This window comes from Micromys minutus (genome assembly GCF_963924665.1).
Source record: "Micromys minutus genome assembly, chromosome: 16".
NCBI classification, from domain to species: domain Eukaryota; kingdom Metazoa; phylum Chordata; class Mammalia; order Rodentia; family Muridae; genus Micromys; species Micromys minutus.
This window is the reverse complement of record NC_137985.1, coordinates 19,879,753-19,892,875: the sequence shown is the minus strand read 5'-3', so window position 1 is coordinate 19,892,875 and position 13,123 is coordinate 19,879,753. Positions and strand designations below refer to the sequence as shown.

General features: G+C 37.4%; 1 protein-coding gene across 1 annotated transcript in view; it reads right to left on the bottom strand.

Annotated features, from left to right (window-relative positions):
- NPSR1 (neuropeptide S receptor 1) overlaps nt 1-13,123 on the bottom strand; it is a gene marked incomplete at both ends in the record, with an annotated part of 208,662 nt that overhangs the window by 93,577 nt on the left and 101,962 nt on the right. The window lies entirely within an intron of this gene.

The window sequence follows — 13,123 nt, the reverse complement described above, 5'->3', positions numbered from 1 at the left end:
AGAAAAATTACATTCTTAATTTCTTAAGATTAAAATTAATTACTAATATTAACTTATACACTGCTGGATATAAAAAACTTAATTGAATTCAATAAAGTTTGTGTATTTGTAATAATCTTTAAGCTCTAGATAATTATACAGGATCAAGTTTTGTATGTGTGTATGTGTGTGTGTGCGCGCACGCAAACTCAAACACATGAGCACATTAAAGTATGCAGATATGTACATGCAGTCATGTGAGCCTGGTGTCTTATCCCTGGTGATAGCTTATATCATTGATATCTAATTAGACATCTCTTATCTCCTCTTGGTGGACTGTGTCATCAGATCAAAATAGCACCTAGCTCCTCTTTAAGTTTCAGAGTGTCCTCAAGCCACAGGCAAGGCATGGCTCTATGTCAGAACACAGTCCTCTGATCCGTGAATTGGGATGCTAAGGACAGAAGCCCTTCCTGTTCTACCTGTGTAAGCTGGGTCAGCTTCCTGTTCTGCCTACACATTCATCGTCGTCTTTTCTCATCTTCCATTCCAAATGGGTCACTGTGCTTCATGCACATCCTGGATTGTCCCTTGAAAAGATGACAGAGTGAGTGGATTATGGATCTCTTCGCTCTTTTATTTTTCAGTGATAAGAAATTGTGCATTTACAATTATTAAATTATCACCTGCACTCTGTTCATATGGTTTTAGTGTTTTTGGCAAAATCATAATTTAGCATCATAATTAAGAGTGAGGGAAATCTGTGTCTTTTTCTCCCCATCAAGTGTCTTTAGAATGATGACCTTGCCAGGTCAATGCCAGAGCTTTTTTCACAGTACATTCTACCAGGAGTTTGATAGCTTTAACCTCCACTGTGTGTTGTTTTCTGTCTTCTCTGTAGCTGAGTCCATGATCCGGGCAACTTGCTGCTGGCAGAATTGCCAAGTGTGTTCCTTTCGAGATAGAATCTGGATTGCCTCTAAGACATGGTGTCTTAGGTCAACGGGTATGTGCTGATTCCTTTGGTATGTCTGTGGTCAGATTTCACCATTGCCCACTGGTTTGAGCTTTGGGATAGGCAGGTATGTCTTCTCTGCTTTCAGCACCATCTTGTTTACTCCCACGGACACTGCTTTTTTCCAAGTGTAGCTCCTTGCACCTCGAGAGTCTACCCTGAGATGGTATGGACTCAAAGTCTCTTTCTCAGCAACGCTCCCTATTGAAAGCTGCCTCCTCATTGCATGCACCTTGCCTGCTCAGAAATACCCATAATTTGCTTTCATTTCCACGCTCACATCATGGGAAATTAACCATAAAAAGCAGTCTATCTTGATTTACAAGGTCATTTAATTAAGGTGAATTGTGGCAGCAACAAGGGCTCACTCATTATTCTGTTTCTGAAAGGAGGGCGTCATAATGAAGAATGCTCAATGGAAGGGTCGCACACTGGTCAAGGAGAAAGGATATTCAATAGCTATGTTGGGCTATAAAACATTTCCAGCTGCCTTAAGAAATTACAGAAAAAAATAACTCTGAAAAATATAACTGAACTTCTATACTTATTTAAAATTTTCCTGAGACTGTCACCCAAATGGAATGATTTTATCTGCATCAGAGAGAAGCAGTACACTCGATTAGTGGATATTTCAAGAAAGTGATTCTCAAGGTTGTTTGTAGAATCTCTGAGGGTCACCTAGAATCTGTATTTATCAGGTCAAAGCTATTTTAATAATAACAGCAATGATTTATCTACATTTTTCATTTTCTATCTCTCATGAGTATATAGTAGCTTTTGTTAAATTACTCTGTGATTACATTTGTGCACTCAAAAACTAGATATAGAAAATATACATTCAGTGGAAATATCAGGTAAATGAGACATTTTATTTTAAAATATATTCTTAAAATTATAAAAATGCAAATTTGATGAGATTGAGAAAATATTTGATCAATAAGATACATTTTATATGCACTTATAAGCACTGACACTCTATATTGATTTAAGATGAAGTTCACTAGGAAAATTTAGAAACTCTAAGCCTGGTAAATAAAAACTAATGGAACTAGAAGAAGTAAACAGAAATTATGTTTTGAGTAGACTGAAAAACTTAATAAGGTTAGAGACAATTTGATCTATACTGCAAACAAATTTTAGGTAGAATAGTATTTCTCAATTCTGCAACAGTACCTATTATAATTAGTGATTAAGTAGAGACTGGTTTTATTTTAAAATATTCAAGGGGGCAATTAACTTAGAAAAAAAGCAAAACTATAAGTCAACAATCTCAGTGAATTTGAAATTTAAAATACAAATAGGTGTTAATAATAGACTGACTCACACACTAAAGAATATACAGAGGTTGGACCTAGACCTCCTACACATATGTAGCTGATGTGCAGCTTGCTCTTCATATAGGTCCCCTAACAGTTGGACCAGAGGCTGCCTCAGACTCGGTTGCTTGCCACTGGAGTCCTTTCTGGTAACTGGACTGCTTGGTTGAACCTCAGTGGGAGAATATGCACTTAATCCTGTTGCAACTTGATGCCCCAGGATGGGGTGGTACCCAAGGGGTGGTTTCCCTTTCCTAAGGAGTAGGAGTAGTGGAGAAAGGATTTGTAAGGGTGGTTCTGGGAGAGAGGAGGAACAGGGGCATGATTAGAATGTAAAGTGAATAAATTAATAAAAAAAGAAGCCAAAGAACACTTTCAAAGTAGGTACATGAACACAAATGCATACTTCTGTACATTTTAGATGAATTAATAAGTTTAAATAAGTTTTAGGTATCTTAGATTTATTTTTTTAAAACACAAATTGATCAAAAATAACAAGAGATAAAAACTGAATAAAAATGAGGTAGAAATAAAAGTAACCAGTTAAAACTACTAAGTTTTAAAACGATCTTTGAGGATGTTTATAATCTCTACATGCTTGTATTATTAAAGTAGAAAGTGAAAAAAGTATAAAATCATGTAACTGAAGAAGACTTCATAATGGAAGACACCATATCCAGAATATAGAGAATTTAGGGTGGTACCCACCTTCTACTCATTCATCTGTACTGCCCAGTTTTCAGGGTTACCAGAGAGGTGGTGACGTAATTATCACTTTCACCTAACTAGACTCAACAAGCTACAATAACTGCCGGCCTGACAAGATTGTGACTGAGCCATTGGCACAATAATGACACGTGTTATTGGATTAACCAACCACATTCTGATTTGATCTAGTCAACTCCAAGGTTAGAACCCATACCTGGCACTGGTCACAGATTCCAGAACAACAGGAGAACTCTATACTATTAATCCACTAGACAGGCCTAGCCTTAAAGCAATTCTTAATGACTTTTTGCTATGCACATGCATAAATTCACCTCTTAACTCTCATCAAAGAAGTTTCTTTATGGAGTAGCTATCTAGCAATTAATATAGACGTCTTCAACTGATTGACAAGCATACATGAATAAAAGACAGTCCAGCACTTAGCCTCAACTAGAATGGACACATCAGATATTTGTTTTTCTAAAGCTCAGGAATCTTTGAGGAAGAGAGATTTTTAAGAGTCAGGGGTGGTGGTAATATAAAGGAAACAGTGTTTTCCAGGAACACATGTAAACTCACAGTGATTATAATAGCATATACACAGCCTATATAGGATCTGGCAAGACATAGCTTTCAGCGTCCAGGGATAGAGATGAGGGGAGGTGAGCATGAAAGAGAAGTTTTTAGCCTTTGATAGATGCTAGGAGAAGGGTTGGTTTTCTTTAATGTAATAATCTCTGCCATATCTACTACATTACAGGATAGGTCTCACTCCCAAGAGTAGTTAGCTAACAAAAGTGGACTTAACAGGGGTGGGAGAAATAACTCATCTTTCTATGGTTATGGATAAGAGGGGGCATGAGTATGCTTAAAATACATTTCTGAAATTCTCAAAGAATTAATTTAAATATTTTTTTTTAAAGTTCATAAAACATAGTAGTGATGTTGCCCAAAGTAGCACAGTAGGAAACTCCAGTGCTCCATTCTTTCAGAAAAAAGAATCTGGGAAAAAGAAGTAAACAAATGAACAAATGACTAACAACAAACCTGGTCTACGAGACAGTGAAACACTGATAACTAGGCAACGCCTACCAAGAAGTTGACACTGCCAGCCACACTCTTGTAAGAGATTGTTATAGCACTCCAAATCGCCACTCGCCACTCTCTCCCCAGATCACTGGTACCACCAAAGCATGGCACCACTGGTGTGTAGATGGGTAAACACAAACCTTATCCTCAAAGATGTGTGGTTTGTAAACAGAGAGGTAAATATGGACCCTGTTCTCAGTGATGTATGATTGTGTTTCAACTTGTTACTAAGTTTCCAGAAGGAATGGCTTATGCATGGCAGGTGGGCACGGACACTTACCACTTAAGGGACTGTATTCTCTGTGCCTTCATTTTTCTGGGCTGCTTTTGTTCAGTGGTTTGGGATGTTGAGTGTGTGGTGGGACCATGTGTATGTGTTGTTTCTCTTTACTGCAGTCTCAGAGGAGTATCTTCTCCATTTTGCCCCCTTCCCTTATTCCAGATGCTCTTGCTTCTGCTTGATATTGTCTGTCTGTCCACTCCATTTTTGATTTCTTAGTTGTCTTATTCCCAACATTATTGTTCCCTTTTTAAAAGTCTCAGTTTCCTTGCTGAGTTCTTCCTTGTGTTTGAGTCTTTCCTCTGCATTGCCGAGTTTTTTTTTTTTTTTTTTAGATACTCTATATTTACATTTGAAATGTTATTCTTTTACCTTACTGTGCTTCCATCTGCCCTCCCCCTCCAGTTGCCTTCACAATAGTGCATTGCCTTCTGATCTCCCCTTCACCCAATTTCCTTGTCATTCCTCTACATTGGAAAGGCGTGCCCTCTCTGGAACAAAAACCTCTTCTCACATTGATGCCAGACACTGCTATCTTCAGTTACATATGCAACTGGATCAATAGATCTCTCAAAGTGCACAAAAAGGTTGATGTTTTACTCCATGGAAGATTTGGAGCGTTTGTTTGAATGATAATGTTATTTTCCTGTGGGGTTGCAACCCTCTTTAGCTCCTTAGGTCCTTTCTTTAGCAAACTCATTGGGATTCCCGAGTTCAGACTGATGGATAGCTGCAAGCATGCTCTGCTGTATATATATGACTCTAGCATAGTCCCTGAGGGGGCATCTGTGTCTGGTTCCTGCCAGTAAGTACTTTTTGGGATCAGCTATAGTGCTTGGATTTGGTGACTGCATATGTGGTGATTCCCAAGGTGAGGCAGCTTTTAAGTGATCTTTTCTTTAATCCTTGTTCCTCTATTTGGCCTTGAATTTCCTCCCATGAGAGTTTTGTTCTCTATTCTGAGAAGGACTGGGACATTCCAATTTTGACCTTCTTTTTGAGCTTCATAATATCTATGAATTGCTTGGGTATTCAGAGCTTTCTGGGGCTAGTATCTGTTTATGAGTGAGCGCATATTATGTGTGTTCTTTTGTGAATGGGTTACTTCACTCAGGATGATAGTCTCTAGTTCCACCCATTTGCCTACAAATTTCATGAAATCATTGTTTCTAACAGCTGAGTAGTACTTCATTGTGTAAATTACCACACTTTTTGTATCCATTCATCTTTTGATGGACATCTGGGTTCTTTCCAGCATCTGGCTGTTATAAATAAGGTTGCTATAAACATGGTGGAGCATGTGTCCTTGTTATGTGTTCATGCATCTTTGGGGTATATATTCAGAAGTGGAATAGCTGGATTTTCAGGTAGTACTATGTTCAATTTTCTGAGGAACTGCCAAATTGATTTCCAGAGTGGTTGTACCAGCTTACAACCCCACCAACAGTGGAGGAATGTTCCTCTGCATTGCTGAGTTTTATATCCTCTTTTCTGGTTATGACTTGAATTCTGTTTTGATATTCTTTCTCCATTCCTTTGCTCCGGTCTTCTACATGTGCACCAATCCTTTGAAAAGTAGAATTCTAGGTTCTTTTTGTTTCATTTCATCTAGTTTGTCAGTTTTACTTTCTTACAGGTTTAGAGGATTTGAGAACTTGTGGAGTTGTTATGGTGGTCTGTCCTCTGTTTTCATGTCATTCACAGTAGTCCATTAAGGCTTGGAGTGGGTCTCTACTCAGTGTTTCCCTTTTCTTATTCTCGTGGCTTTATTTTATGTAAATCTTTATAGTGACTTATCTCTATTGGAGTTGGGAAGTGATAAAAACAATAATTTAATAACAGGCCTGTCCTTCAGCATTTAGCAAAAACACCTTTGAACTTCTGCTATAACGGCTAATATGATTCAAAGAAAAGCACAGAAACTTCTCAAAATATAATTTGTAGACTTTTAGAGTTGCTAAAATTATTTTATTACAAATATTAAATTACTACAAATAAGAAAAAAACATTTGAAGCTAAGAGAAAGCAGAGAAAACTAATAAAATAGAAACTAGAAAAGGCAAATACCTTAGCAATATGATATATAGCAGACATTACTCAGGCATCTCAAGGCAAGGCACTGAGGGACAACTAAACATTGGGAATACAAAGGTGTCAAGAGGAGGAGTGGAAAGACTATAAGAGCCAGAGGTTATGGATAATACCAAGAAAACTGTTTTACAGACAACAGGCTAGATGTATGTATATAAACTCGAGGCAATTTGGCAGCTTGCATCAGATTTGTGTTAGATCCAGCCGGATAAAATTCCAACAAATAGGAGTAGAACCACTACTGACTAAGGAGCTATTAGCGTGTGATTGTTTCTGGGGGTTAGGGGTATGGTTTACTACTTACCTACCTATCTATCTATCATCTATCTATCTACCTACCTATCTATCTATCTATCTATCTATCTATCTATCATCTATCTATTTTTAAATGATCTGTCCTATGGTAGGTTAACTACATTCCAGGGCCCCTCCAATCCCAAGAGTAGCTGGGCAGCACAAACTGGACTAGTTAGAAACTGAAAGAGAAAAGTAATCTCAAAGTGGGAAAGGATGGGAGAGTTGAGAGTTTGGTAAGGAGAAACATTGAGCAGGGTGAATGTGGTAAACATACATCATAAAAAATTCTCAAAGAATTCATAAAACATTTTAGAGTAAAGAGAAAAGAAGAAGCAAAAAGTCAAAAGCATAACGTCCATCAGCATTTTTCCCAGCTGGAAGGGATGTGGTTCCCTGCTCCCTACATTGTCTTTCATAGCTGTGTCTGCAAGTGGGAAGATGACTATTCATCAACAACACAAATAACTTAGACAGGATGCCCGTCCTGCTGAGAAAAAATGTTTGTGTCAGATGGATCTGTTGGTAGGTGCTTCCCGGTTCTGGTGCCTCTCAGTATTTCACACCCGCCTGCTGGCTGCAGCCTTCTCTTCCCAGTCCTGAATATCCGTGCTTTCTAGACTGCTTCCCTCAGCATTCCTGGTTCTGTGGAGGTGGACTGTGGGAGGGAGAGCTGTGTTTACCTTTGCTGTGGGGTGTTCTCTTTCAATGCAGATCCGGGCTGCTTTTTATTTCTGTGTTTCATAGTCTGCCCGAAAACAGTCCTATTTACCCATAGGACTGCCACAGAGCTCCTGTCCTGTACCACCACGCTATTGCTTGCCTGTGTAGCACTGGGAGCCACAGAATCTTCAGGTTTCACAGTCAGAGCAGGGAGTTGACACCATTTTCTTCAGGGAAACTCAGGTTTGAGCATCCATGTCACACTTCAACCAGAATCTCTGCAGCCAGTAGTGTGGTACTCTTGATTTGGCTACATTTCACCCAGCCCACGTGGCACCCCTGGAACTGGCCGCATTTCAAGCAGCCCACTCTGCCTGTCACTCACTGAAGGCTGCTGTGTCATACATTAATTTTTTTCCCACATTTTCAAGCCATCCCATCATTCCGATGTGTTTGCTGATGATCCTCTCTTCTGTGTTCGGAATAGAGACCGTTCTTCTTCTTGTTCTTCCCCTTCCTTCCCCTCCTTCTTGTACTTCTACTATTTTAAAGGCAGTGATTGTTGGTATGGAGAAATCAGTATTCAGTTATATTTAGATTAAAAATACTAAACTAAGAGTAAAGTCGAAGGGCAGTGTCATAGCTAACGTTTCTATTGTGGTGACAGAATACTATGACCAAAAGTAACTTGTGGAAGTAATGCTTTATTCTAGTTTACAGACTTGTGGTGTATATCACAGTTAGTAACTTAAACAGGACAGGACTTGGAGGCAAGAACTTACGCAGAGACGGTGAATGAATGCTACTTACTTGCTTGTTCTACACAGCTTGAACAGCCTGCTTTCTTCCTGCAACCAGGACCACCAGTTCAGGGATGGCACTACCCACAACTGGCTGGACCCTTCCACATCAATTACTAGTTAAGAAAATGTCCAGTAAGAACAACAATATCAACCAACCAGACCCCCCCAGAGATGCCAGGGACTAAGCGACCAACCAAAGAGTACAGACACATGGAGGGACCCATGGCTCCAGCTGCATATGTAGCAGAGGATGGCCTTGTTGGGCATCAATGGGAGGAGGGGCCCTTGGTCCTTTCAAGTTTAGATACCCCAGTGTAGGCAAATACCAGGGCAGGGAGGCAGGAGGAGGTGGGTAGGTGAATGGAAGAACACCCTCACAGAAGCAGCGGGAGGGGGTTGAGCTAGGGGGTTTTCTGAAGGGGAAACTGGGAAACAGAGTAACATTTGAAATGTAAATAAAAAATCCAATAATAATAATAATAAAGAAAGTTGATATTATTCTATGGCAAGGCTCAAAGCTTAGAAAGAAAGAAAGAAACTTGTAACTTTTCTCCCTAAGCTGTCTATACAATTTCTTCAGCACCTTGAAGGCTAGCCAGAAGGAAAAAAGGCTTTCTCCCATCATGATTTCTCTCGGCAACCAAACTGCACATTGTCTTTACAAGTAGAGTCTTACTGTGCTTGTTCTGGTGGTCTTGTTAGTTCAGTCTTTCAGTATATTTTGATGAAGGAATTGAGACCAATTCTATTCAGCACTATTCCTAGGAGTTATATTTGAATTTCTGTTATTTAGTTGAATGTGTCTTCTTTCCTGCATCTATATCAATATGGCATCCTTTTTTCAGTCTGTACGATTCCTTCAAATGTCTTCCAGGGAGATGGGTTAGTGGTCATGAACTTTTTAAATTTTAATCAGTTTTAGAAAGAAAAGCTTTGTCTTCAGTTAATTTCATGTTGTTTGAAATATATTGGTCTCATTTAATATTAAAAATAAAATCATTATTTTTCTTGTCAAAAAAAATAAGAAAATGTCCTATGGGTCTGCCTATAGTTTCATCTTATGGAGGTATTTTATCAATAGAATTCTTCTCCCCAAATGACTCTAGAAGACAAAAGAGACAGAAAAAGCAATTGCAATAGATAATGCTTAAAAGACATAGGGTATTAAGATCAGATAAAATGGATTTTAATACAAATATTATGAGAGTTAATGAGGATATTCTATAACAATAAAATGTTCATTCATAAAGAAGCCATAATAAGTATGTACCTATGAAATTAAGGAGTATAGCTCCTAGATATAAAAAGTAGATTCACAGGATTAAATGGAAAAATATTTTTGTAGTGATAATTGCAAACTTTATTTTCTACCTCCAGAAATGTGCATGTCATCTACCCAAATGTTCTTAAAAAACAAAAAAAAAAAAAAAAACAAAAACAGTCACAAGCAAAAGTGTTCTGATCAAGTGGAATAGCAGACATCTATGTTACAGTCCACTCAGCAACAACACAAATAATCTCTCCATGTGCACATGAAACAGTCTTCAGGGTAGACGATATGTGAGGTCAAAGAGCTATTTCAGCATATATTCATATTCATAATTAAAATCATACAAAGTATTTTCTCCAACCATAGCAGAATACATCTAGAAATCAATGAAAATAGAAAAATAAAAGTTTTACAAATATATGGAAATAAAACATCAGAGTCATAAGAAACAAATGGATCAAAGATACAGATACTTCTAGAAAAATAAACATAAATACATAATCTTTAGCCTATCCACAACGTGGCCTGAAGCAGAGTCCATGCTTTCAACAACATCCCACACCTAAAGAAAGCATGACTTCCAGAAGGTCTGTCACAACCAGGCCCACAGGTGAGACACCCTTGCTCCAATACCTGGCTTAACTGGGACCTTCATGGGGTCCAGTGAAGTCAGGCCCTATCATCCCTTGCGTGCTAGAGACACATTTTCTTTTGGTTAGCAACTGCACCCACAAGTAGATAAGGTGCTTCCCTTCCCCCAGTGTCCATACCCAGAGGCAGGTTGACTCACAGGACTGTTATAACCAGGCTTACAGTAAAGACAAGATCCAGTTAGAGATAGCAAGGCCAGTTAAAACCTGAGATAACCAGATGGTGAGAGGCAAATGCAAGAACAAACGCAACAGAAAGTATTGTTACTTGGCATCTTCAAAACCCAGTTCTCCCACCACAGCAAACCATGGATACTCTATCACACCTAAAAAGTAAGATTCTGATATAAAATTCCATCTCATGAAGATAATAGAGGACCTTAAGAAAGAAATACTAATACCTTAGAGAAATACAGGACAACTCAATCAAGATGAAGGAATTGAACAAAACTGTTTAGGATCTTAAAATGGAAATACTAAGAATAAAGAAATCACTGAGAGAGGCATCTCTTGTGATGGAAAACCTAGGAAAGAGATCAGGAGTTACCAACAGAATACAAGAGATAGAAGAGTGAATCTCAGAAGATACATAAGAGATGTTGATACAACAGTCAAAGAAAATAAAAAGTGCATAAAGCTATTAACACAAAACATTGAAGAAATTTAGGACACAGTGAAAAGACCAAACATAAGAATAATACGATTAGGAAAGAATGAATATTTCCAATGCAAAAGGTCAGGAAACATCTTTAATAAAAGAAAACTTCCCTAAACTAAAGAAAGGGATGGTCATGAATGTACAAGAAGCCTAGAGAAAATTAAATTTATTGGACAAGGAAAAAATGTAACTTCACATAATAATCAAAATACTAAATACAGAGAACAAAGAAAGAATATTAAAAGTTATAAGTATAAAAGGCCAAGTAACATATGAAGACAGACCTATCAGAATCTCAACAGACTTCTCAACAAAATTCTAAAAGCCAGGAAATCTTGAACAGATGTCATGCAGTCCTTAAGAGAACATAAATGTCAGCCCAGGCTACTATACTCAGCAATACTCTCAATTACCATAGATGGAGAAATCAAGATATTTCATGACATAACAAATTTAAACAATATCTTTCCACCAATCCTGCCCTAGAAATGATAGTAGAAGAAAAACTCCAACACAAGGAAGGAAACCACCCCCCCCCCCAGAAAATCCAGAAAAATGTATGATCTTACAAGAAACCCAAAAGAAAAGAACCATACAAACAGAATACAATCACTAACAACAAAAATAACAGGAACCAACAATCATTTGTCTTAGTATGTTTCAACATCAATGGACTCGATTCCCCAATAAAACAACATAGGCTAACAGACTGAATACACAAAGAGGACCCAGCATTTTGTTGCATATAGGAAACATATCTCAGTGATAAAGACAGATACCACCTCAAACTAAAAGGCTGGAAAAAATATTTTCAAATAAGTGGTCCCAAGAAACAAGGGAAGAGCCATTTTAATATCCCATAAAATAAACTTTCAATTTATCAAAAGATGTGAGGAATGACACTTTATAGCCACCCCCCAAATCCACCAGGATGAACTCTAAATAATAATCATCTATGCCCCAAATTCAAAGGCACCCACATTTGTTAAAAAAAAATAAACCAACCAAACAACCAAACAAACAAACAAAAAAAATTACTAAGGCTCAAAGTACACATTGATTCTTACACAATAATAGTGGGATACTCTAACACCCCACTTTCAACAATAGACAGATCATGGAAACATAAATTAACAGAGACATAAGGAAACTAACTGAAGTTATTAATCAAATGGATTTAACAGATATTTATAGAACATTTCACCCTAAAACAAAAGAATATACATTTGTCTCAGTACCTGGTAGTACCTTCTCCAAAATTGACCACATAATTGAACACAAAAGCAGGCCTCAACAGATACAAGAAGATTCAAATCATTCCTTGCATTTTATTAGATCACCAAGGACTTTAATAACACCAAAACAACAGAAAGCCCACATATTCATGAAAACCGAATAACTCTCTACTCAGTGACTATGCAGTCAGGGAAGAAATAAAGAAAGAAATTTAAGACTTCCTGGAAGTCAATGAAAATGATGACACATCATACCTAAACTTATAGAATACAAGGAAAGCAGTGATAAGAAGAAAAAGCATAGTACTAAGTGCCCTGGTAAAGAAATTGGAGAGATCCTAAATATGCAACCTAACAGCACACCTGGGAGCTCTAGAACAAAAAGAAGCAAACATACCCAGGAGGAGTAAGTAGCAAGAAATAGACAAACTCAAGGCAGAAATCAACCAAATAAAAGCAAAGAGAACAATACAAAGAATCAACAAAACCAAAAGCTGGTTCTTTGCAAAAGTCAATAAAAATAGATAAATCCTTAACCAAAGTAAATAAAGGACCAAGAAACAGTATCTAAACTAACAAAATCAGAAATGAAAAGCAAGATATAATAGAAACTAAGAAAATTCAAAACATTATCAGCTTCTACTACTTAATTAAACTAAAAAATCTAGATAAAATGGATAATCTTCTAGACAGATACCAGATACCAAAGTTAAACCAGGACCAGATAAATTATTTAAACAGTTCTCTAACTCCTAAGGAAATAGAAGCAGTAATTAAAAGTCTCCCAACTAAAATTAAAACAAACAAACACCAAACATACTACAAAAATTCAAAACAAACACACGGAAAAACCAAACCCAGGGCCAGACAATCTTAGTGCAGAATTTTATGAGACCTTCAGAGAAGACCTAATACAAATACTTCTCAACTATTTCACAATATAGAAATAGAAGGAGTACTACATAATTCATATTATGAAGCCACAGTTATGCTGAATCCTAAATCACACAAAGACCCAACAAAGAGAGAGAACTTCAGACCAATTTCACTTATGAATATCAATGTAAAAAAC